The sequence below is a fragment of the Scyliorhinus torazame genome, chromosome 1 (assembly GCF_047496885.1).
Source record: "Scyliorhinus torazame isolate Kashiwa2021f chromosome 1, sScyTor2.1, whole genome shotgun sequence".
Classification (NCBI taxonomy): Eukaryota; Metazoa; Chordata; class Chondrichthyes; order Carcharhiniformes; family Scyliorhinidae; genus Scyliorhinus; species Scyliorhinus torazame.
The window spans coordinates 175,204,738-175,229,471 of NC_092707.1; the positions used below are offsets into that span (position 1 = coordinate 175,204,738).

The window sequence follows — 24,734 nt, forward strand, 5'->3', positions numbered from 1 at the left end:
CTGCGAGGAGGGGGCTATGCAGGAGAAATTGTGTAATGGCAGCAGATCCCTGTGCACGTCCACTTCATTTCTGCTTTCTCCTGTCCACTCCCTTGGCTAGATTTTAGAATCCAAACTACATCACGGAATATTACCCAGCATCCAAAGCATTTATTCCCTCAAGGACCCTGAATTGGTTTACAATTCTTACTTAAAATTGTCTGTGTTGTTTAATGAAATGGCAGTTGTCCAGTAAAAGTTCCTTTTTGGGAGGAACGGAGACATTTTGCTTTCATCTTTCTTACAAAGTGAAAGAAATGGTTGTGGGTAAAGTAGAAATTGGTCTAATCAAGTCACATATTTAGATTACCATCTGAGTTTCAAATAGTTTTAAAATAACATTATGGCAGTGCTATAGTTCAATGATAGGATAATTTGTGCAAGCTTTTATTACCAAAATAGAGGTAGATTATTTAAATAAAATTAGTTTCTCATCTTTATTGCCATTTCGTCCATATAAATTAGCATTTGAGTTTATCTTGAAAAGAAGGTTTTACTATGCATGAGCAAAGCTTGAGGGAGGGGATTGAATTGCAAAAGCTTGCTTCAGAAGTACTGAAATTTGCCTAAACACGTCTCAAACTCTGGCACTACAGGGTCAAGGTTACTCCAATACAGCTAGCTTCCTGAAGAATGCTATCTATAATATAACTTACTATATTTCCAAGGATATGTTTTTAGTTTTTGAAGACGAGAGGAGGCAGAGGGGATGGTGATTGAGTTCTGATTCGGGAGTATTCACTTGTAAAGTCTCAAACAGTGCCACTGAACAATGGCCTTGTTTGATGCAGTGAAAACAAAGAGAATACATACAAACAGTTTTGGTTTTATTTTCATTTCACTGACTTCTCTATTGCTCAATCCCTTGGTTAGATTCTAGACCTCAAACTACTTCATGGTATATTCGCTGGTAGGTACCGCATTTTGCCCATTTAAAAGTCCTGGATTGGGTGACGAGCTTCACATAAAATTATAAGGAATTCCAAATTAGACAAATCATAATTTAATGTGTGACAAATAACCACTTTTTAAAAAAAAAAAATATTTTTATTCAACGCATTTAACATATATACACAGAATATTAAGAGAACGACACATCAACCCAATAAACAACCCTCCAACCCCTCTGACACCAACACACCGCCACGTTACACCTTCCCATTTTTAACCTCCTTACCCCCCTCAAAAACAAACCTTCCCCCTTGTTGACCCCTCAGTTCTCCTTGGAAGAAATCAATAAAGGTCTATACCTCCCAGTGAACCCCTCTGCTGACCCCTGCAGAGCGAACTTGACCTTCTCCAATCTCAGGAATTGTGCCAGGTTGCTCACCCACACCTCTGCCTTCGGCGGCTCAGAGGCCCTCCAGCCCAACAAAATTCATGTCCGGGTTATCAGGGATTAAAAGGCCAATACATTGGCCTCTCGCCCCCCCTGGACTCCTGCATCTTCCGACACACCAAATATCATCACCTCTGGACTCAGAGCCACCTCCACACCCAGCATCGTGGACATCACGTCTGAGAACCCCTGTTAGACCCCCCTCAGTCTTGGACATACCCAGAACATGGGGACGTGATCCGCGGGCCACCCCGCGCACTGTCCACACTTATTCTCTACCCCTGCAAAGAACCTGCTCATCCTCGCCATCGTCATTTGGGCCCTATGTACCACTTTAAAAACTGGATAAGGCTTAACCCCACACACGACAAGGATGCACTTACCCACGCAAGGTCTCCGCCCACTCTCCGGCATGCACCTCCCCACCTAGCTCCTTCTCCCACTTGTGCTTAATATCCTCCACCGGAGTGCCCTCCCTCCCATCTAATTTGTTACAAATATCCAACATGTTCCCCTCCCCTAATTCGTCCTCCAATAACTTGTCCCGCAACACCGGAGACGGCAGCCCCGGGAAGACGGCACCTCTCCCCTCACAAGATTCCGAAATTGCAGGCACCTAAACCATTCCCTTTGTGCAACTCATACAATTCCAACTCGTCCAGTCCCTGAATTTTCCCCCTATAAATACTCAATCCCCATCAGCCGCCAGCCCAAAACCTTGTATCCTGCCCCTGCTAGCACAAACCTGGTTGTCGCAGATCAGTGGCCACAGTGACATGCCCTCCAACTCAAAACGTTGCCTGCACTGCCCCCACACCTTTAAAGCCAACACTATCACTGGGTCAGTGAGAACTGCAAAGGCGCCAATAACAATGCCCTCAAACCTGTTCCCCTACATGACGCCGTCTCCATCCTCCCCCAGACCGACCTCTCCTCCACAGTCCACTTAGGGGCTTTTCACAGTAACTTCATTGAAGCCTACTTGTGACAATAAGTGAATATTATTATCACCATCGCAATATTCGCTGCCCAATAATAGTTCATCAAATTCGGCAATGCCAGCCCCCCCACCTCTCATTCCAAAAATGCACACTCCACCCGCGGGACCTTCCCCGCCCACACAAACCCCAAGGTCAGCTCATTGACTTTCCTAAAAGGAGACTTAGGGACAAGATAGGGAGGTTCTGGAACACAAACAGGAACTGAGGCAGCACTGTCATTTTCACTGTCTGCACCCGCACAGCCAGGGACAGTGGCAAAACATCCCAGTTCTTAAAATGCGCCTTCACTCCCTCCACCAATCCAGCCAAGTTTAATCTATGCAGCTGAGCCAAGCTCTGTGCCACCAGAATACCCAAATACCTGAAGCTCATCCCCACCATCCTAAATGGCAACTCTCCTAATCGCCTTTCTTGCCCTCTGGCATTGATCAGGATCACCTTACTCTTTCAATTTATATCCTGAAAACCGGCCAAATTCCCCCAAAATCTCCATAATACCCACAATCCTGCCCATTGGGTCATAAATATATAATAACAAGTCATCCTCATATCATGTAACCTATGCTCAGCATCCCCGCTCAATCCCTCTCCAAACCCTCGATGCCCTAAGCATCATTGCCAACGGCTCTATCGCCAAGATGCAAAGCAAAGGGGAGAGTGGGCATCCCTGTGTGGTCCACGATGCAGTCCAAAGTACCCCAAACTCACTCGGTTCGTCCACACACTCACCACCGGCACCTAGTACAGCAGCCAGACCCAATCCAGAAACCACTGCCCAAACTCAAACTGCCCCAGCACCTCAAACAAATACGTCCACTCCACCCGATCAAATGTCTTCTCCGCGTCCATTGCCACCACAACCTCGACCTCCTGCCCCACCGGGGGATATAATAAACACGTTAAGTAACCTTCGCACATTCGCCGACAACTACCTTCCCTTCACAAAACCTTTCTGATCCTCCCGTATCACCCCTGGCACACAGTCCTCAAAATCACGATGCAAGCACTTTCGCCAATAGCTTGGCATCAACATTCAAAAACGATATCGGGCGGTATGCTCCGGGTTCTTATCCTTCTTTAAAACCTGCGACAGTGTGGGGAGTGGGAAGATTCCCCCTCTCCCTCACCTCATCATGCGCCCTCACCAGCAGAGGCCCGAGCTCCTCCCCAAATATTTTATAAAACTCTGGCTCCGGGACCTTCCCTGCCTGGATTGCACCCATGCCACCCATCACCTCTCTATAATAACTCCAACCCATCCAGGAACCGCTGCATCCCCTCTTACTCCGACTCATACAGCCTCCTATAAAAGACCGCAAATGCCCCATTCACTCCCTCCAGGTCCATTACCATTGTACCCCTCTCGTCCCTCTCTGCTGCTTGCTTCCTCATCTGATAGTCCAGCATTTTATTCGCCTTGTCCCCGTACTCATACACTGGCTCTCCACAACTGCCCCACTGCTTTCCCCATAGACACTAACCCAAACTCCATCTGGAGCCTCTGCCTCTCCTTCAACTTCGGCACCGAGTACCTCCAGTCCACCCTCAGAATCTCATCTCCCGGCCTTGCCCTCTCCTCCCCTCTCCCTGGCACCCAAATCAAAATAAATTCCCCTCTAACTACAGCCTAGAGTGCCTCCCACAGCGTGATGGCTGTGACCTTCCCAGTGTCGTTCAACTCCACATAGCCCCAAATGGCAGCCCTCACCCGCTTATACATCCGCCAATAGCCTCATATCCAGCCTGTTGCGGCCGTTTGGTCTCCCTCTGAACCACCCGCAAATCCACCCAAATGTGTTGAGAGATCAGAAACGTCAATTGGCCGGTACCCCGAGTCAGCCACCCCCGCCAGCAGCACCTTGTCCATCATGAAAAAATCAATCCGGCAATACACCTGGTGAACATGGGAGAATATGAAAACTCCTTCTGCCTCGGCCTCCCAAACCACTACGGGTCCCCTCCCATGTGCTCCATGAACCCCCTCAGCTCCCTAGACACTGCCAATACCCGCAACGACTTAGGACTTGACCGGTCCAGACCTGGATCCAGGTACTTATTGAAATCACCCCCCATAATCAACCTACGCGTGTCCAGGTCCAGATTCTTCCCCAACACCCACCTCAAAGTCCATGTCGTCCCAATTCAGGGCAAAAAGGTTTACCAGAACTACAGGCATCTCCTCCAGCTTCCCACTAACCATCACATATCTACCCCCAGATTGGCCACAATGCTCCCCCTTCAAACACCACCTTCTTTTTAACCGACACCATCACCCCCCTCGTCTTCATATCCAAACCCGAGTGGAACACCTGCCCCACTCATCCCTTCCTCAGCCTTGTCTGATCCCCCACCATCAGGCGCATCTCCTGTAGAAACACAATGTCTGCCTTTAGACTCCTCAAATGTGTGAACACACAAGACCTTTAACTGACCCATTTAACCCTCGCATTTTCCAAGTGACCAGCCTGGTTGGGTGGCTCCTCGTACCTCCTCCCCTGCCGATCAGCCATACCATCTTTTGAGCTAGCCGCTGGTCCGCGCCACGCACCCCTCCCTCAGGGCCCGGCCTTGGATGTCTGCTGCCATCTCTCCCTTTCCACACAGACATGAGGAGAATGTGCAAACTCCCACATTATAAAAAATATTTGTTAATGGGATGTGGGCGTCCTTCGTTGCCCATTCCCGAAGACATTCAAGAGCCAACCACATTGCTGTGGGTCTGGAGTCACATGTAGGCCAGACCGGTAAGGGTGCCAGATTTCCTTCTCTGAAGGACATTAGTGTTGTGTTCTTATTTTGCTTTACCTGGATGGCTTGGATGCGTAGTGTTGAATAATGAACACAAAGCTTTGTGAATAAACAAATTTAAAATGTATTTACACTACTAAGATTCATTCACATTCCTAAAGTAGAAGGTTTCTATATTAAACTATGCTATCTCTAACTACAGAACTCTCAAGTACAATTGCTCCTATGCCTGACCATCTTCCAACTGCCTTCTAATTTCCATAAGGCTTAGCAAAACTGCCTTATGTAGTTGTATCTGTAGCTCCCTCGAGTGGCTACTCTCAGCACTACATTAACCCTTGCAATGCTGATAGTTATGCTAATACCACAATTAGTGAACTAGATGGGTTTTTACAACAATCGTCATTAGACTTTTAATTCCAGATTTTTTTTATTGAATTCACATTCCACCATCTGCACTGGCAAGATTTGAACCCATGTCCCCAGAGCATTACCCTGGGTTTCTGGATTACTAGTCCAGTGACAATACCACTATGCCACTGCCTCCCCTAATGGAGTGATGAGGGGCTGGGATCCGGGATCTCTCTCTTTCCAACCACTCCCACGTCAGCAACCCTCCCCTGCCCTCCCCCCACTCGCTTCCCCCTCAAACAAAGAACCAACCCCATCCACCCCTCCCCACACCTTCCTCCTGGAACCCTCCCATTAACCCACCCACCCATCTAGCATGGTGCCCCTACCCAAGGCCTCTGACTTCCCCTCACCGCATCAGTCCGCCTCTCTCCTCCCCCCACCCCCCCAATCCTCCCAACCATCAACAAATAAAGAGAGCAAAAGGCACACTCACTATCGCCGCTCCCCCGTTGAAACCCACCCCAAACTGCTCACCCCATACACTTTGCAATGAACACAAAGCTCCTCTCCAAAGTTCAATACCCTCACACTTCTCCCAGTCCATGTCCCTCATAAAGTCCATCGCCTCCTCTGGCAAGTCAAAATAAAATTCCTTCTTCTGATAGGTCACCCACAAGCAGGCAGGTACAAAACCCCAATCTTCACCCCCTTCTTGAAGAGGATGCCTTTATCCGGTTGAACCTGGCCCTCCTCTTCAACTCCGTACTCAGTAGACCCACAGCTCACTCCCTCCCCAGGTGCATTTCCTGGTCTGCCTCACCCATTTCAGGATCTTTTCTTTGTCCTAGAATCGATGCAGCCTCATCACCATCACCCTTGGCAGCTCCCCCACCTGTGGCCTCTTCCTCAGTGCCCTGTGTCTCCGATCCACTTTGAGGGGCCGGTCGAAGACTCCTTCCACTATCAACTTCTCTAGCATGCTTGCCACATACATGGCGGCCTCCGCCTTCTCAACGCCCTCAGGCATCCCAATAATCCTTAGGTTCTGTCTCCTGCAGCGGTTCTCCGGATCCTCCAATTTCTCTCCGCCTCTTCTGGCTCTCCAAAACCATACCCAACTCAGTCTCCAATGAGGTCATCCGTTCCTCATGATCCCGCACCACCTTGTCCACCTTCTGAATCGCCAGGTCCTGAGCCCCCAGTCTCTGCTCCACTCTCTCAATCACAGCTCTGGGTGGCTCCACCACTTTAGCCAAGTCTTCCGAGGCCTCTTTCCTCTGCTGTCGGAATTTGTCGTTCAAAAACTCCACCAACTGCTCTGTCGACGACTGGGCAGGCAACGCTGTTCCCTTGTCTTCTGCCATTTTCACCTGTGGAGCACCACAAAAACTTTTCTGCTCCAGCTGCTCTCTCTTTCTCATGGCACTTCTTATCTTGTGATCCATACAACAGTCTCACCAGAGGAGTATTGCCTTTCCTGGGCACTCTCACACCGTTTGCCCTAAAATAAAAACCTATACAGATGGGGAAGGATCAACAAAATCCACCTTAAGCGGGAGCCACCAAATGTACGACCACTCACTTCATGGCCGCCACCAGCAGTCGACCAATAACCAAGCTAATTGAATGTCTGGTTTCCATGTTCCAAAGTAACTTGATTAACAATCCATTGTGCCTCCCCCATGCCCCCAAGCCTTATTCAGGAAAAACAAAGCATTTGCATCATGACTGGCATCAAAGGACAGGACTGATTTGACGCAGCCAATAATCCATAATGCCACATGCAGGCTCTATATAAATCAGCAGCAACTTAAGTAGTTCCCGATAGCAACATATTGTCCGTCAAAAAGAATAATGAAAAAAGCTAAAGATTCCTCATTGCATGTGGAATTTTCTGCTTTGTAGCAGATTAAGTCTAAAGGTGTGCAACTCCATTTTCCAAAATGCAACTTATCCTCGCAAAACAAGTCCATGAGACTAATTCTGTTTTTGGTGAAAATTGTCAAATTACAATAAAGAGTGCCATTGATGCTTTTTCATAGTTTGAACAAGATAAAACGCCTACAGAAGAAATGTGAAGCATTTCAAATTTTAACAGTACAACAAGCACCCGAGAAAGCTTGATAGCAGTTCAATTCAAAAGTTATTCAAATTAAAATACACAATTTGGTACTCTGCCCAGAACAATCCCCAGTAATCCTAGTTGATTTTCCCCTCTCTAACAGAGCATTAAGAACATTACATAAATCAAATGACTTGATAAAGAATCTCACAATAGGACTCTTTCCTGAATGTATGAAACACACAAAGAAGATTGGTATGACACGATCATCAGACTCTGGGTCTGCTTTTTGAAATAACCCAGTCGCAGTTAAGAATCAACAAGTGTTGGCTGCCTTATGTGGTCCATATATCCAACTCCAGACATTGAGAATGAGTGAGTTATTGCAACCTGTGTCTGCCAAGAGGTCTTGATAAAGACTGGGGATAGTTGGGAGATGGTGGAGGGGCTTTATTTGTGGCTGTACGCATTGCGCAACAACAATATCTACCAGGATGCAAGAGTGAAAAATGGACAGACAGCAAGATAGATAGTGTTAAGCAGAATATGAAGTATCAATGATAAGAGGTGAAGCGATGAGATTTGTCTTGCCTTGCCAGGACCAGTTTACTTGATGAAATTGCAAGTGAGACAACAATTACTGACTGTAAATTTCAGCCGAACCTTGGCACAATGCATAAAACAAGATATATATCAAAGAGACATAAATATGACAAAATGTACATTAAACCAGGATTTACTTGGACTGGTCCTGCTGAGTACTCTCAGCTGCAGTGTGCACGTGTCATGTGGCGCACTCCTGTCAAACAATGGCATAAAACCATTTCTTCTATGGAGACACTTCGGAACATAGCATGCCAACACAAAGGCAAACCGCTAAAATGTTTCAAATGACACGGGCGCAGCTAATGACAAGCCAGGCAAAACACAAAAGCAAAATCCTGTTGATGCAGGAAATCAGAAATAAAAACAGAAAATGTGGAAATAATCATCAGGTCAGGCAATTACCGTGGAGAGAGAAATAGAGTTAATGTTTTCGGTCTATGACCTTTCACCAGAAGTAGCTTTTTGCTTATGTATTGGAAATTATAATGTTACAGCCATTGAAACTCATCTAATGAACTACAGTTATTTAGTCAGGAAGGCATCACAACTTAGTAGAACTACGAATACTACCCATGTCTGCAGATATGGTAAGCACTATGCTTGGAGAGAAGGCCCAAAGTTAACTCAGTTAATACCATTATCAAACAACCTTTTTGATTTGATTTATTATTGTCACATGTATTAAGTATGCAGTGAAAAGTGTTGTTTCTTGCATGCTACACAGACAACGCATACCGTACATAGGGAAGGAAGGAGAGACTACAGAATGTAATGTTACCGTCAGAACTGGGATGTAGAGGAAAGATCAACTTAATACGAGGTAGGTCCATTCAAACGTCTGACGGCGGCAGGGAAGAAGCTGTTTCTGAGTCGGTTGGTACGTGACCTCAAACTTTTGTATCTTTTTCCTGATGGAAGAAGGTGGAAGAGAGTATGTCCAGGATGTGTGGGGTCCTTAATTATGCTGGCTGCCTTTCCGAGGCAACAGGAATTATAGATAGAGTGAATGGATGGGAGGCTAGTTTGCGTGATGGACTGGGCTACATTCACGACGTTTTGTAGTTTCCTGCGGTCTTGGGCAGAGCAGGAACCATACCAAGTTGTAATACAACCAGAAAGTATGCTTTCAATGGTGCATCTGTAAAAGTTGGTGAGAGTTGTAGCTGACATGCCAAATTTCCTTAGTCTTCTGAGAAAGTAGAGTCGTTGGTGGGCTTTCTTAACTATATTGCCGTCATGGGGAGACCAGGACAGGTTGTTGGTAATCTGGACACCTAAAAACCTGAAGCTCTCGACCCTTTCTACTTCGTTCCCATTGATGTAGACAGGGGCATGTTCTCCTCTACACTTCCTGAAGTCAATGACAATCTCCTTCGTTTTGTTGACATTGACGGAGAGATTATTGTCGTCACACATAATCACCAGATTCTCTATCTCATTCCTGTACTCTGTCTCGTCATTGTTTGAAATCCGACCCACTACGGTGGTGTCATCAGCAGATTTGAGAATCGAGTTGGAGGGGAATTTAGCCACACAGTCATAGGTGTATAAGGAGAATAGTAGTTGGCTGAGGACACAGCCTTGTAGGGCACCGGTGTTGAGGATGATTGTGGAGGAAGTGTTGTTGCCTATCCTTACTTATTGTGGTCTGCGGGTTAGGAAGTTCAGGATCCAGTCACAGAGGGAGGAGCCAAGGCCCAGGCCACGGAGTTTGGAGGTCAGTTTTGTCGGAATAATAGTGTTGAAGGCTGAGCTGTAGTCAATAAATAGGAGTCTGAAATAGGTGTCTTTGTTATCTAGCTGTTCCAGTGTTGAGTGCAGGGCCAGGGAGATGGCGTCTGCTGCGAACCTGTTGCAGCGGTAGGTGATCTGTAGTGGATCAAGGCAATCTGGGAGGCTGGAGTTGATTCGCGCTATGACTAACCTTTTGAAGCACTTCATAATGATGGATGTCAGAGCCACTGGACGATAGTCATTAAGGCACGCTGCTTGGCTTTTCTTGGGTACAGGGATGATGGTCATCTTCTCGAAGCTGATAGGGACCTCGGATTGTTGTAATGAGAGATTGAAGGTGTCTGCGAATACCCCCGCCAGCTGACCCGCGCAAGACTAGAGTGCTCGTCCAGATACCCCATCCGGGCCAGTGGCTTTCCATGGGTTGACCTTCGAGAAGGTTGCTCTGACATCTACGATGTTGACCTTGGATACAAGTTCATCCGAGGCATCCAGGGTGGAGGGCGCGCTCTCGCTGACCTCTTGCTCAAAGCAGGCATAGAATGCGTTGAGCTCATTAGGGAGGGTGCGTTGGAGCCGGTGATTTTACATGCCTTCATCTTGTAGCCCGTTATGTCTTGCAGACCTTGCCATAGCCGACGGGGGTCTGTGTGGCTAGCCTGGGACTCGAGCTTGGTCCGGTACGGTCTTTTGGCACCTTTGATGGATTTCCTTAGATCATATCTGGCTTTCTTGTATAGGTCAGGGTCTCCTGACTTGAGCATCTCAGACCTAGACTTCAGCAAACAGTGGACATCCCTGTTCATGCAGGGTTTCCGGTTGGGTAACATGCAGATTTGCTTCTTTGGCACACTGGTTGAGGTAGGCATCATGCCGAATTAGTGACATGGCCAATGATGCCCTACCTCAACCAGTGAACCACGGCATTAGCAATTTGTACTTTGCTTTGCAGCTGGACAAATGCGCAGAGGTAGCAGATTTGCTGACCTTCTACTTCACATGCGATATATATTACTTCTTTATAAATATGAGGATATTTTGTTTGGGCATATGCTGACTCCCAGGAACAGCGGAGGAAATTTCCTTGGTTGGTTTGCAGCTTTATAAGTCAACTTGGTATTGTTTGGTCACAATGTGTTGGCACCTGCACCAATGCAGTAAAGTTAATGATTGATAGTGTCACTACTCCAGTGTACCTATCAGAGCAGTCACTCTAACATTATGTGGATACATTGTGGTATGCATAAGCAAGCATGCCAAAACATGTCTATCAACTGGAAAGAAGATGGTTAACTTTATTAAAGATTTTCCCTTGAAGTCCAGAACATGTTTTGCTCTATGTAATGAGCAGGGAAGTGAGCAGGGAAGTGAGCACATTAATCCATTGCTCCATATGAATGTTTGATGGTTTCCCATGGCAAGGCGTTGACATTTAAAAAAAATCTTAACTCAGATCAAGTTGACAACCTATTCCTAGTCTTCCAATATCTCTATGACATGGCCTGACTTTTATATTCAATTTTCTGAATGAGTTCTATCATGGACTTCAAGGACTGAGGGCAACACCGGGACAACAAATTGTCATTGATTTAAAAAGAAGCTGAAATTCTGGGTTCACCTTTTGGAGGAAAACAACACTGACATTTTTTTTAAACATGCATAATTCCTGGCCCGGACACCTGTTATCATGAAATGCTTCGAGCGGCTAGTCATGAGACGGATCACTGCCAGCCTCCCAGACGGTCTCGATGCACTGCAATTTGCCTATCACCGCAACCGGTCCACAGCAGATGCTATCTCCCTGGCTCTACAATCAACACTCAAACACCTCGACAACAAAGACACCTATGTAAGACGGCTGTTCATAGACTACAGCTCCGCCTTCAACACCATTATCCCGTCAAGGCTAGTAACCAAACTCTGCAATCTTGGACTTGATCCTCCCTGTGCAGCTGGATCCTTGACTTTCTCACCAACAGACCGCAATCTGTCAGGATAGGCAACAACACCTCCCCCACAATAGTCCTCAACACCGGGGCCCCGCAAAGATGCGTGCTCAGTCCTCTACTGTACTCCCTATACACACATGACTGTGTGGCAAGATTTAATTCCAACTCAATCTATAAGTTTGCGGATGATACGACTGGGTGGGCCGTATCTCAAACAATGATGAATCAGACTACAGGAGGGAGATAAATCACTTGGTTGCATGTTGTATCGAAAATAACCTCTCTCTAAATGTTGGAAAGACCAAGGAACTGTTCATCGACTTCAGGAAGTGTAGCACGACACACACTCCCATCTGCATTAATGGCTCCGAAGTGGAGAAGCAGAAGCCAAATTACAACTTAAACTATCACCTTTTACTCCAAACATTATGCATCTATGCTCAACCCGAAGGGCCTGTTCCTGTGCTGTATTGATCTTTGTTCTTCATTACAGTTTTGGCCAAGGGTGGTATCAAGACCGGTACAGGTTTGGAGGGCCGATGGTCCTGTTCCTGTCCTGTATTGTTCTTTGTTCAAACAATCTCAATTCATCACACGAATGACGAGTAGGACTATTAAGGCCAGCAGCGCGGGTTCAATTCCCGTACCGGCCTACCCGAACAGGCGCCGTAATGTGGAGACTAAGGACTTTTCACATTTACTTGTGACAATAAGCAATTATTATTATTAAGGCATTGATTAAAAAGTTGTATATATGTATGTTATAAATTGTCCATTTTGCACAATGCTTGGGGATTGAAATGATGAACTTGCATGGTGGTAGGGGATACGCGCCAAGCTGGCAGACCCGGAAGTAAAGTTTGGTAACCACTGATCTAGAGGCTAGTTGAAAAGCAATATTAGAGGAAGCCTGCAACTAGGTCACTTGATCAGCCTTTTGGATGAAAATTGGTGGAACTAAAAAGGGAAGGTAGACATCATTCATAAATCTACCCATTTCTAAAACAATAATTTAACATTTTAGAAAAAGCAACTTTACATACAGATGAGCTTCTTAATGGGTTCATGCCAAATGATTTGACATTTAGTCCCAGTTTGTTTTCTCAGTGCAATCATAACACATTTGCCATGCTCGTCTGGAAGTGTCTTTTATTTGTTTAAAACTGACACTGATCAACAGTTAAGAAGGCTGCCGAAGGTTGACCTTTGATGATGCAATAGTGACCATCAATTTCTAGAAAGTTCTAATTGAATCACACTCCTATGGTGGAGGGCCTCCCCAGAATGGACATACCTGGGCAGCACCCCTCTGTGAAATTCTCATCTACCATTGTTCAAAGCTTACTCAAAATACAGAGTCAACGGACTCCTAGATTTTATGCTTCCAGGTTTGCAATTTAACAGAAGAAAACAGACGAAAACAGTTATCTACAAGCTAAGTGTGAAAGACCACAATCTATCTCCAAATGTTTCATGATGGCTTTGGACTTCTAGACCATTCTGGTTGGATGATGCCAGTCTTGGTCATGTGATTTGAGATAATGGGCCAAATCTCCCCAGGAATGGCATTCACTGTTGGATTGCCACTCTGCTATTTTTTATTTACACAGTGCTGGAGATTCGCATTACTGGACTAGAACTCCAAACAAAGCAGCTTCAGAAAAGTGGAACACACTTGTTCTGGGAGTCCTCCTTCCTAAGGCAGGATTGTCAAGGAAGCGAAGCCAGGCGTCCTCTTTTACAACACTAGTTTCTGTAATTTGATAAATCTTCATTAATAAAGTGAAAAGCTTTACGATATTTTGATAGAATTTCACTATGTTAGTGAATGAGTGTGAGTGAAGTGGGTGGATAGGGTCGCAGAGTGGATAGTTTGGCGAAGTTCGGTTCGACAATCATCAAACAACCAAAGTACTTAACCAGTTGCAGTTGTAGCCATCTGGGATGGCCACGTCCCGATTACAAAAGAATGCGGGGAAAATTGGACAATGCTAAGAAACAAGCAGGTGCAAGCTGTTGATTAGAACCTTAAACGCTCAGACAGGACAGAAACTACCAAACGATTTACATACTAATGAGCCATCTCTGGGGACAAAACGGAAACATTTAGATACACAATGTTAGGACAGACTCCCCGGCGCCAGAAGAAACTAAGACAAAGCTGACTTTGTCACCAGGACACGCCCAGCGATCAGGGAACCACCCCTCTCTATTGGAGGGAAATCGATACCGATGATTGGGAAAGACCCAATTAGTTGAGGCCAAGTTCAAGGCCCGCCCAAAAGAGCGTGAAGCCCTTTGCAGTATAAGAGGTATCACCCAAGGGAGAATCTTCCTCCTTTGGCTTTGGCTCTCACTGAAGAGAGAGACCTGCCTAGCAGCTACAGCAGACCAAGTAATTTCCAAGTCAACGCACGCTACGAGATAGACGCTCCTAGTTGCTACCCTGTAAACAGCTCAACCCAGCAGCCTCAGAACCGAGCAACGGCCACTGTTCCTCTGACTGAGTGGACGCCCAAAGCTAAGTATAGGCTTTAGTAACAGTGGTAGTTTAGTTCGTAGAGTTTATGCATGAGCAGATTTGACTGTGTGTAAATAAATGAGCATTGCTTTTGAACTTACTAACTGGTGTATCGATTCATTGATCAGTATTCGGTTCTGAACCTTGTGGCGGTGTCGAAAGATACCTGGGGACTCTTGAGCAAACGTGATTAAATAGAGCCAAATTAAGAACCAACCAAAAGTTAGCAACATTTACTGGCAACTCCGCCGGGACTCGATTTAGAAGTGGCCTAACCACTCTGAGAGAACCCAAAATTTGAATTGAGAATCCAATTGGGAACAGAAAGAAAAACCACAAGGGTCAAAACAGTACTGATCAAGACTCTGAGATTCGGAAGTGTGTTAATGCATGCGTACTAACAGGGATATAAGGTAAACCCGAGAGATTTTGTTGCGAAAAACTGTTGGGAGTTTTGTAGGCCGGAAATTAGCGTAAGCTGTACCCGTGTTTACATCACCGCTTTATCACCCCCTGTTCCAAATTCGGTAGAGATCCGAGTAGAGAGAATGGCAATGAAGGCAATGGAATGCCTTATGAACCCCCAGGAATTTGAGGTCGCAGCGACCAGTAGAGTAGGACAGTGTCCCGTTTGGGAAGAAGAGATCAGGAAATATCTCAAAGGGAAAGGATGGCCCCTTCGGAGTGAATTCTGTGATAATGACGGAACAGGACCTGGGAGTATAGGACATACTTGGTGGGAGAACCTGTCAGAGATCCACAAGAAGAGCTTACGGAAAGCTTGCAAGCCGATGGCAATCGTGTCCTGTTTGGCACAATTGCGAGGCACAGAGGAGGTCGTCAGGACGCTCCATAGAGAGATAGTGGAGAGAGACAGAAGTAGTGAGGTAGACATGAGTGAGGTAGAGAAAGAGAATCGAGATGTGAAAGAGCAGTTAGCAGCGAGGGACAGAGAGGTGGATGATGCCAAGAGGGCACATCAGTCTTGTCTCGCGCATTTGAACAGTTTTCAGACACAATACGATAAGGCCTACCAGGACACGCAACGTGCGGTCTTGGTAAGACAAGAAACAGAACAGCAAGTTGAGAAATTGCAGAAACAGTGCAATGATTTAAAAGCAGCCCTACAAGCACTCCATACTTCCACAACGGAACAAAGGCAGAACTCAGTAGACCATGCAAAGTGCCGGAGGCAAATTGCAGAATTGCAATCTCTGCTGTCCGTGCAAAATGGCTTTCAGAGTACATTCAGACCACAATTAGATCATGAAAACGGCCCTGATTGGCAGGAATTGAACGAGATTGCACATAGATACGTACATGGGACATGTACGCAGGAAAACCCCCAGAAATGGAAAGCGCCCTAAACCCCAACCGAACAGGCAGAACACCCCCCCATGAATCCTGTGACCACACACCGCAGGAGAAGCAGACTTCCTTTACACAACCCCGTTAACTGTGACCCAATTACGGGACGCGTGTGGAAAAATTACATTGTTCCTTCCCACTTCAGACCCCCACCAATTTTTCACGAAAGTCAGACACCAGGCAACCATGTACGGCCTGGACGAAAAGGAGCAAGTGAAGCTCCCAGTTTTGAGCCTCGTCCCTTCAATCGTAGCAGCCCTTCCCGACCCACAGAATGTAGGAGGAGGCACACTCCAAGAGATGCACACAGCGATCCTTGATGCGATCGGCTTTAACAGAGGGGACTCCGTAGAAGGCCTAAACAAGTGTAGGCAAAAGAAGACAGAGCACCCCACAGCATTTGCTGAACGTTTGTGGATTCACTTTACCGCAGTTTTTGGAGAGTTAGCCCGCGCCCATTTGTCCCCAGATAATATGGCCAAATGGACCCGAATTCTAGTCTCTCACGCCACAGAAGCAGGATGAAAAGCTTGCGCGAATTATGACCCCTCAGATGAGGCCCACAATGTAAAATGGGTTTTGAAGAGATTGTCCCGCGCTTGGGAGCAATCAATTGCAGGCAAAACCGCATTTATAACACCTGATGAAGAGCAGGTAGAAATGAACCCAGTTAAGGCACACCAGAACCCCGCATGGGTAAATGAGGGCAGGAACAGCCAACCCCAGCCCAAAGCTCAGGAATGTTATAATTGTGGACAGCTAGGACACGTTGCACGAGAGTGCAAAGTGCCCCAGAAGCAGCAGAGAAACCAACAGACAGGCACCCTAAACAAGAATAGGGCAAAGCCGATCTATAGCATTAGCGCCCGTTCAGAGTACGGCACCGACTGACGGTGTTCAGGCTCCCCAACTTGGGTCTGCGACACCCTTTGGGACAAGTCCAGTAGACCGGTAGTAGCAGGCAAAGTTTGGGACAACCTGTCGAATTTCTTTGGGACACAGGATGGTCCCGCACCACACTCAATTCCTCCACGATGTTCCAGCGGGACACATGGCCCACAACAGACACCATTACACTCAGTGGTTTTACAGGCCATTTACACCAGGGACACATCACAGCCCCGATAGCAATACAGATAGGGAACATCGCAACCAAGCACCCCGTAGTTTTAGTTGATCTGCCCCAGACAACAGAACATATCCTTGGAATCGATTTCATGAGTTCCCATAACCTTTCTTTTGATCCAGTTAACAAGTGTGTTTGGAAAATGGCAAAGGCAGCACGAGCCCCCGCCACGCTCAGAGTAGGAGAGTACGTAAATAGGATTAGCTCAGTAGGAGACTTCTGGTTCGACCCTCGAGCCATTAGTGCAGACAAACAGGTTAGGGCAGTCCTGCAGGACACAAAGCAGCTTTTGCAGAGCACAAGCACGACTGTGGCGGTTTGACTGGCTTTGTGAACGTTACAGGTCCCGACCCTAAACCCCAGAAGCAGTACGGATTTCCCCAGGAAGCAGAGGGAGAAATCGCCAAAGTAATAGAGAGTTTGTTGGATCAAGGCGTACTCAGCCCAGTAGCCTCCACAAACAACACACCGATTTGACCCTCAGGAAACCGGATGGAATATGGCGACTGACCATTGATTACCGAGAACCGACCAGAGTGACCCAGCAGCAGCCCCCACCGTAGCCACAAGTCCAGAGACCATGCTCAAACAGGGACTCCAGTCAAACTTTTTTTCGGTTTTGGACATTAGTAACAGCTTTTGGTCCATTCCATTGGCTAAAGCGTGCAAGTACAAATTCGCCTTTACATTCCAAGGGCAACAATACACGTGGACGTACCTTCCACAACTCCCCCTCCATTTTCCACCGACAGCTGGCAAATGGATTAGCAAAATTTTCCCGCCCCGATTGTCTGGTCCAGTATGTCGACGACTTGCTACTACAGACAGACACAAAGGTAGAGCACATTTTGCTTCTCGCCAAACTCCTAGCACTCCTAAAAGAAATTGGTTGTAAAGTCAACCCCAAGAAGGCCCAGATTTTGAAAGAAAAAGTGATTTACTTAGGAAGTGATCACTCATGGTAAACACGAGATCGAGCACAAGAGAATTGACACGATCGTCAAATTGCCCCTTCCCCACAATGTCTCAGCCCTCCGGTCATTTTTAGGACTAGTTGGTTACTGCCGAAACCATATTGACGGTTTCGCCACTAAAGCAGCGCCCCTTTCCGAACTTATCAAGAAGCAGGCACCTTGGGAATGGCTTCCACAGCATACAGATGCCGTGGATGCTTTAAAAAGAGTACTCAGCACAGCCCCCGCACTACAGGTCCCAGATCCACATTCCCCGTACGCTATCGAGGTAGCAAGCACCGACCGAACCCTTTCGGCCGTGCTCCTCCAGGAACGCCATGACTAATTAAGCCCCATAGCATACGCCTCACGCATGTTAGACCCCGTGGGGCAAGGTTTTTCTGCCTGTGAAAAGCATCTGCTCGCAGTTTTTTGAGCAGTACAATACTTCACCTACATTACAGGACTCAACCCCATCACCATCCTCACAGAACACAAACCGACACAGCTATTGAAGCCTACTTGTGACAATAAGCGATTTTCATTTCATATTGTTAGACGGCCGACTTAAAGATGGCACAGTCAGCCAAATCCGCGCAGCCCGTTGGACCCTTCTTTTACATGGACGGGACATCACGGTAAAGAGAACCAAAACCCACACCTTCCTTGCCGATAATCTGCAGTATGCAGGCACCTCTCACGAATGTGAGATCATCACCACAAAACAGAACAGGCCCATTTATTCCTAAAACACCTCCCAGTAAAACAGGTAGTACACCCCAGAGACCCCAGCCCACAGACACGTGCGCACCCCTAAGGATTTATGTGGATGGCTCATCCACAGTGTTAAACGGAAAGAGAATTACAGGTTGCGGTATATATGTGGAGGACGCGCGGGGATGCGCCCTAGATGAAATTTCCTTGAAGTTGCCAGGACACTTAGGCTCACAGGCAGCAGAGCTGGCAGCAATTGCATATATTGTAGACCGCCCCGACTCGTTCCCGACCCCAGCAGACATCTACTCAGACGGCTTGTATGTCTGTAATAGTTTGACAGAGTTCCTACCACTCTGGGAAACAAGAGGATTTGTTTCCGCGGACGGTAAACCCCTACCCTCAGCCCCATTACTCCGCCATATCTTAGAGACAGCGAAGGATAGGAAATACAGCATAATTAAGGTTCGCAGTCATCACCGTTGTTCCCCCCCTGGAAACGTTAAGGCAGACACCCTAGCGAAGGCAGGCTCCAGGCATGGTTATTTTTGGAACCCCCCCCCCCCCCCCCGCCCCCGAAAGCACCCCAGTACATGCAGTTCAGGTCTCACAGACCAACATTCAGGATTTAGCGAAGGCCCAGAAAGAGGACGGAAAACTCAGGGAAGTTTTAAAGGGAACCTTCCCAGCCCAGTACGACAAGTTTAAAAATGCAATCACCACACACGACGGTATGATTATAAAGGATGGCATTTATATAGTTCCCAGCCAGGACAGGAACCAAATAATTTGTCAGTTCCATGACAATCATGGACACTAAGGAATTGAACCCACCCTAGCCCACCTCAGACCGCTTTGCTGGTAGCCTGATTTAAAAACCAATGTCATACACTACGTAGAGAATTGTTTAATCTGTGCCCAGAACAATCCGGACAGATATGCAAAAAAGGCTCAACCTAGCCATACCCGCCCCGTTAATGGACCCTGGACAAATCTCCAGATAGACTATATAGGACCCCTATGCCCGTGCAGAAATGGTTACAAGTATGTGTTGGTGGTCATAGACACCTTCACAAAATGGGTGGAAGCATTTCCATCACGAATAATACGGCCAAGACGACGGCCAAAATATTAACACACCACATCTTTACAAGATGGGGCCTCCCATGCAGTATAGAGTCCGATCAAGGCTCCCATTTCACCGGACGCGTAATGAAAAACGTCCTCACAATTTGTTCCATATTGCATACCACCCACAGTCAAGTGGTATTGTAGAACGAATGAATAGGACATTGAAAGCCACCCTCAGGAAAATGGTTCAGCAAAATAATAGCACCTGGGATTCAGTACTCCCATTTGCTTTGATGTTTTTAAGAGACACAGTATCTACATCCACAGGTTACACCCCCCCCACACCTTCCCACACCCTCATGACCGGACGCCCCATGAAAGGCACAGAGTATTCACTAGGACTGGATTTGGCCAGCCCCGCAGTTACAGCCCTCACACATGAAAATGTGGTTACACAACTAGTACAGAACATAAAGGCAGCCCAACTCGCAGCAGCAGTGAGACTTGGAACCAGGAAGAAACAGAGCAAGGCTTGTTTCGACAAAACAGTACACGCCACAGTTTACAGTAGGGCAACAAGTTATGCTTTCCCTTTACAACCCCAGTTCATTCCTCTCCCCAAAATTTTTCAGACCGTACTACATTTCAGACAAAGTCAGCCCCTCAGTATACAAAATAACCTATCCCAATGGTAAGTCTGCGTGGTTTCACATAAACCAGCTCAGGGCTTACGGCTCACAGGATAACAACACACACCACATCCTGCTCGCAGCAGCAGACGACCACGCCCCACCCACAGATGACGTATTCCTACCCTCCACCAACCACTCCACCCCGTCCTCAGACACGACTTCAACTCCACCCCCAGAGGCACGACTCCGCTTCTCCCTTCCCTCAACCAGCAGCGACAGCGACAGTGATAGCGATCACAATGACAATAGCCACAGCACACCACGTTACGACTACACCCCTGCACCAGGCCCCACTCCCAGTGAATCTGAGCATGATTCTACCGACCCATTTGAAATCACCTATATCAAAGCCCCTGACCCACCGCCAGACGATTACGGATTGAAGCACAGTAGCTCCAACCTCGACACACGATTCTGGCACCGAGACAATTCGTTCAGGCTCATCCGGAACGATGAGATGGACCCCAATTCGCCCCAAGCAGCTTTGGCACGGTTACTACAGACAAGAGTTTGGCAGCCGGGAGAAGATGATGACTTAGAGTCTGAATCCCACCAAACGAATCCCTTTGCGACCCTGTTCGTTATTGAGTAGTGAGGTGTCCAGATGATGCAGAAAAAGGAACTGATGGAGAGATACGGTGTCCTTTCTGATGAAACCTGCACCATGTTGGTTGAATGTTTGTTCGTTAGTGTTATCGTTAAGTGTTGTGTGTAAACTCACGTCACCACCCCCTTTGACGCCCAATGGCTGTTAGAGGAACTAGTTTGTCCCCAGAAACTTGTTAATGGAACAAGTTTGTCCCAGACAATAGTTTAGAGGAACTAGTTTGTCACCAGAACCTTGTTAAAGGTACAAGTTTGTCCCAGACAATAGTTCAGAGGAACTAGTTTGTCGACAGAACCCGACTCATAGTTGCTCTCCTAATTCGAGAGGCAGCCCCCACGACGACCACATTCTTACCCGTTCTTGCCGGTTGCTCAGGCAGTGGAAAAACGGCATTGGTCCCCGCCCTGCCTGAGGACCCCCCCTCTGGTCAGCTACGCTTGGGTAGAGCACATACTGCATTGATCACCGTCCTACCCGGGGACTCCACCCATTTCTTACCCGCCGCGGCCCATACGCACCCTATTTTGGCTTGTTACGTTCAAAATTCTTTTGTTTGATTTTGGCAACCCTTGGGTTGCTTCCCTATGCTATTTACATCCTCAAACACTGGGATGGTAAATCACAGTCTGCGAGATGGCTCGCAGTACGGCAGGATTTTTCTTAGATGTCTTGTCCAAATATTTGGTTTTAAGAAAAAGAGTCACAGATGGTGACCAATTATAATGGGAAATTGGCAATAAAGGACAGACAGACAGACATACGAGATCTTAAGCAAGATAATAACAGAAATTATGCTTGTGTTCACAGAACTCCAGAAACCCAGGAACCCCAGAGGAAAACAAAGAAGAAGTCCGACAAAGATGAAGACAGCCTTCGTGTTCAATGGATCTTAGCGGGATTCCTTGTTGCGCGTGGATGCTACCCCCCTGACCCCTACCACACAAACCGTAAATGACTCTCACCCCTGTAATACACAGAACCCCGAGATAACTAACCCAGCGACAGCTAGCAATATCCCGACCTGGTGTGATAAGTTTATCACCTGGTACTCACTGTCATATGTAGTCGAAGCACTCTTAGTGCTGGCGATACTTTGCAGTGTCATGCAAACGTTTAGAGTCAGGAAATGGCAAAACAGAGCATATCGCTCTTGCACCCCATTTTTTTCCCATTTAGGTTCCCCATTTTCGGATTTCACCAGATCCCCGAACCCATTGGGACGGATTAAAGAGCATCCATTTTGTTTAATGTATTCTATGGAATAAAGAGATGTAAACCTCTGTGTCTGACTGCAAGGCCAGAGAAATTTGTATGCTGCTATTTTGTACAGTTTAAGATGTATCGATTATTTTTGGATTGTTTGTATTTTTGGGTTGTTTAAATGAGGATAGTTTATTGAGAATAGTTAGAGGTTCCAGTTTTTTTATTTTTCTGTAATGCATGTATTAATGTCATAGCGCCCCGTAGAATTTTTTGATAATGAATGTATTTAAAATGGTTCAGGTAAAATTGTGTTGCATAGGATAGGACAGTGTAGAGCCTAAGCATGGGTGCCCGGGGATCAGAGGATGAAGACGCCATGGTAATGTGATCCTTCACGCGTCGCGTTGAGGATCACAAGGAGGGAGTGTAGCCATCTGTGATGGCCACGTCCCGATTACAAAATGGACACCCGCAAAGAATACAGGGAAAATTGGACAATGCTAAGAAACAAGCAGGTGCAAGCTCTGTCTGTTGATTAGAACCTTAAACGCTCAGACAGGACAGAAACTACCAAACAATTTACATACTAATGAGCGATCTCTGGGGACAAAAGAGAAACATTTAGATACACACTGTTAGGACAGACTTCCCGGCGTCAGAAGAAGCTAAGACAAAGCTGACTTTGTCACCAGGACACGCCCAGCGATCAGGGAACCACCCCTCTATTGGAGGGAAATCGATACCGATGATTGGGAAAGACCCAATTAGTTGAGGCCAAGTTCAAGGCCCGCCCAAAAGAGAACGAAGCCCTTTGCAGTATAAGAGGTATCACCCAAGGGAGAATATCTTCCTCCTTTGGCTTTGGCACTCACCGAAGAGACCTGCCTAGCAGCTACAGCAGACCAAGTAAGTTCCAAGTCAACGCACGCTACGAGATAGACGCTCCTAGTTGCTACCCTGTAAACAGCTCAACCCAGCAGCCTCAGAACCGAGCAACGGCCATTGTTCCTCTGACTGAGTGGACGCCCAAAGCTAAGTATAGGCTTTAGTAATAAACAAAGAACAAAGAAATGTACAGCACAGGAACAGGCCCTTCGGCCCTCCAAGCCCGTGCCGCCCATGCTGCCCGACTAAACTACAATCTTCTACACTTCCTGGGTCCGTATCCCTCTATTCCCATCCTATTCATGTATTTGTCAAGGTGCCGCTTAAATGTCACTATCGTCCCTGCTTCCACCACCTCCTCCGGTAGCGAGTTCCAGGCACCCACTACCCTCTGTGTAAAAAAACTTGCCTCGTACATCTACTCTAAACCTTGCCCCTCTCACCTTAAACCTATGCCCCCTAGTAATTGACCCCTCTACCCTGGGGAAAAGCCTCTGACTATCCACTCTGTCTATGCCTCTCATAATTTTGTAGACCTCTATCAGGTCGCCCCTCAACCTCCGTCGTTCCAGTGAGAACAAACCGAGTTTATTCAACCGCTCCTCATAGCTAATGCCCTCCATACCAGGCAACATTCTGGTAAATCTCTTCTGCACCCTCTCTAAAGCCTCCACATCCTTCTGGTAGTAGGGCGACCAGAATTGAACACTATACTCCCACGTGTGGCCTAACTAAGGTTCTATACAGCTGCAACATGACTTGCCAATTCTTATACTCAATGCCCCGGCCAATGAAGGCAAGCATGCCGTATGCCTTCTTGACTACCTTCTCCACCTGTGTTGCCCCTTTCAGTGACCTGTGGACCTGTACTCTGACTTTCAATACTCTTGAGGGTTCTAGCATTCACTGTATATGCCCTACCTGCATTAGACCTTCCAAAATACATTACCTCACATTTGTCCGGATTAAACTCCATCTGCCATCTCTCAGCCCAAGTCTCCAAACAATCTAAATCCTGCTGTATCCTCTGACAGTCCTCACCGCTATCCGCAATTCCACTAACCTTTGTGTCGTCTGCAAACTTACTAATCAGACCAGTTACATTTTCCTCCAAATCATTTATATATACTACAAAGAGCAAAGGTCCCAGCACTGATCCCGGCGGAACACCACTGGTCACAGCCCTCCAATTAGAAAAGCATCCTTCCATTGCTACTCTCTGCCTTCTATGACCTAGCCAGTTCTGTATCCACCTTGCCAGCTCACCCTTGATCCCGTGTGACTTCACCTTTTGTACTAGCCTACCATGAGGGACTTTGTCAAAGGCCTTACTGAAGTCCATATAGACAACATCCACTGCCCTACCTGCATCAATCATCTTTGTAACCGCCTCGAAAAACTCTATCAAGTTAGGGAGACACGACCTCCCCTTCACAAAACCATGCTGCCTCTCACTAATACGTCCATTTGCTTCCAAATGGGAGTAGATCCTGTCTCGAAGAATTCTCTCCAGTAATTTCCCTACCACTGAAGTAACGCTCACCGTGTAGTTCCCTGGATTATCCTTGCTACCCTTCTTCAACAGAGGAACAACACTGGCTATTCTCCAGTCCTCCGGGACATCCCCTGAAGACAGTGAGGATCCAAAGATTTTTGTCAAGGCCTCAGCAATTTCCTCTCCAGCCTCCTTCAGTATTCTGGGGTAGATCCCATCAGGCCCTGGGGACTTATCTACCTTAATATTTTTTAAGACGCCCAACAC

At 46.9% G+C, this 24,734-nt stretch overlaps 1 protein-coding gene across 28 annotated transcripts in view; it reads right to left on the reverse strand.

The window, feature by feature from the left end:
• The window catches only part of macf1a (microtubule actin crosslinking factor 1a), a 999,246-nt gene that overhangs the window by 213,098 nt on the left and 761,414 nt on the right, over window positions 1-24,734 (reverse strand). The window lies entirely within an intron of this gene.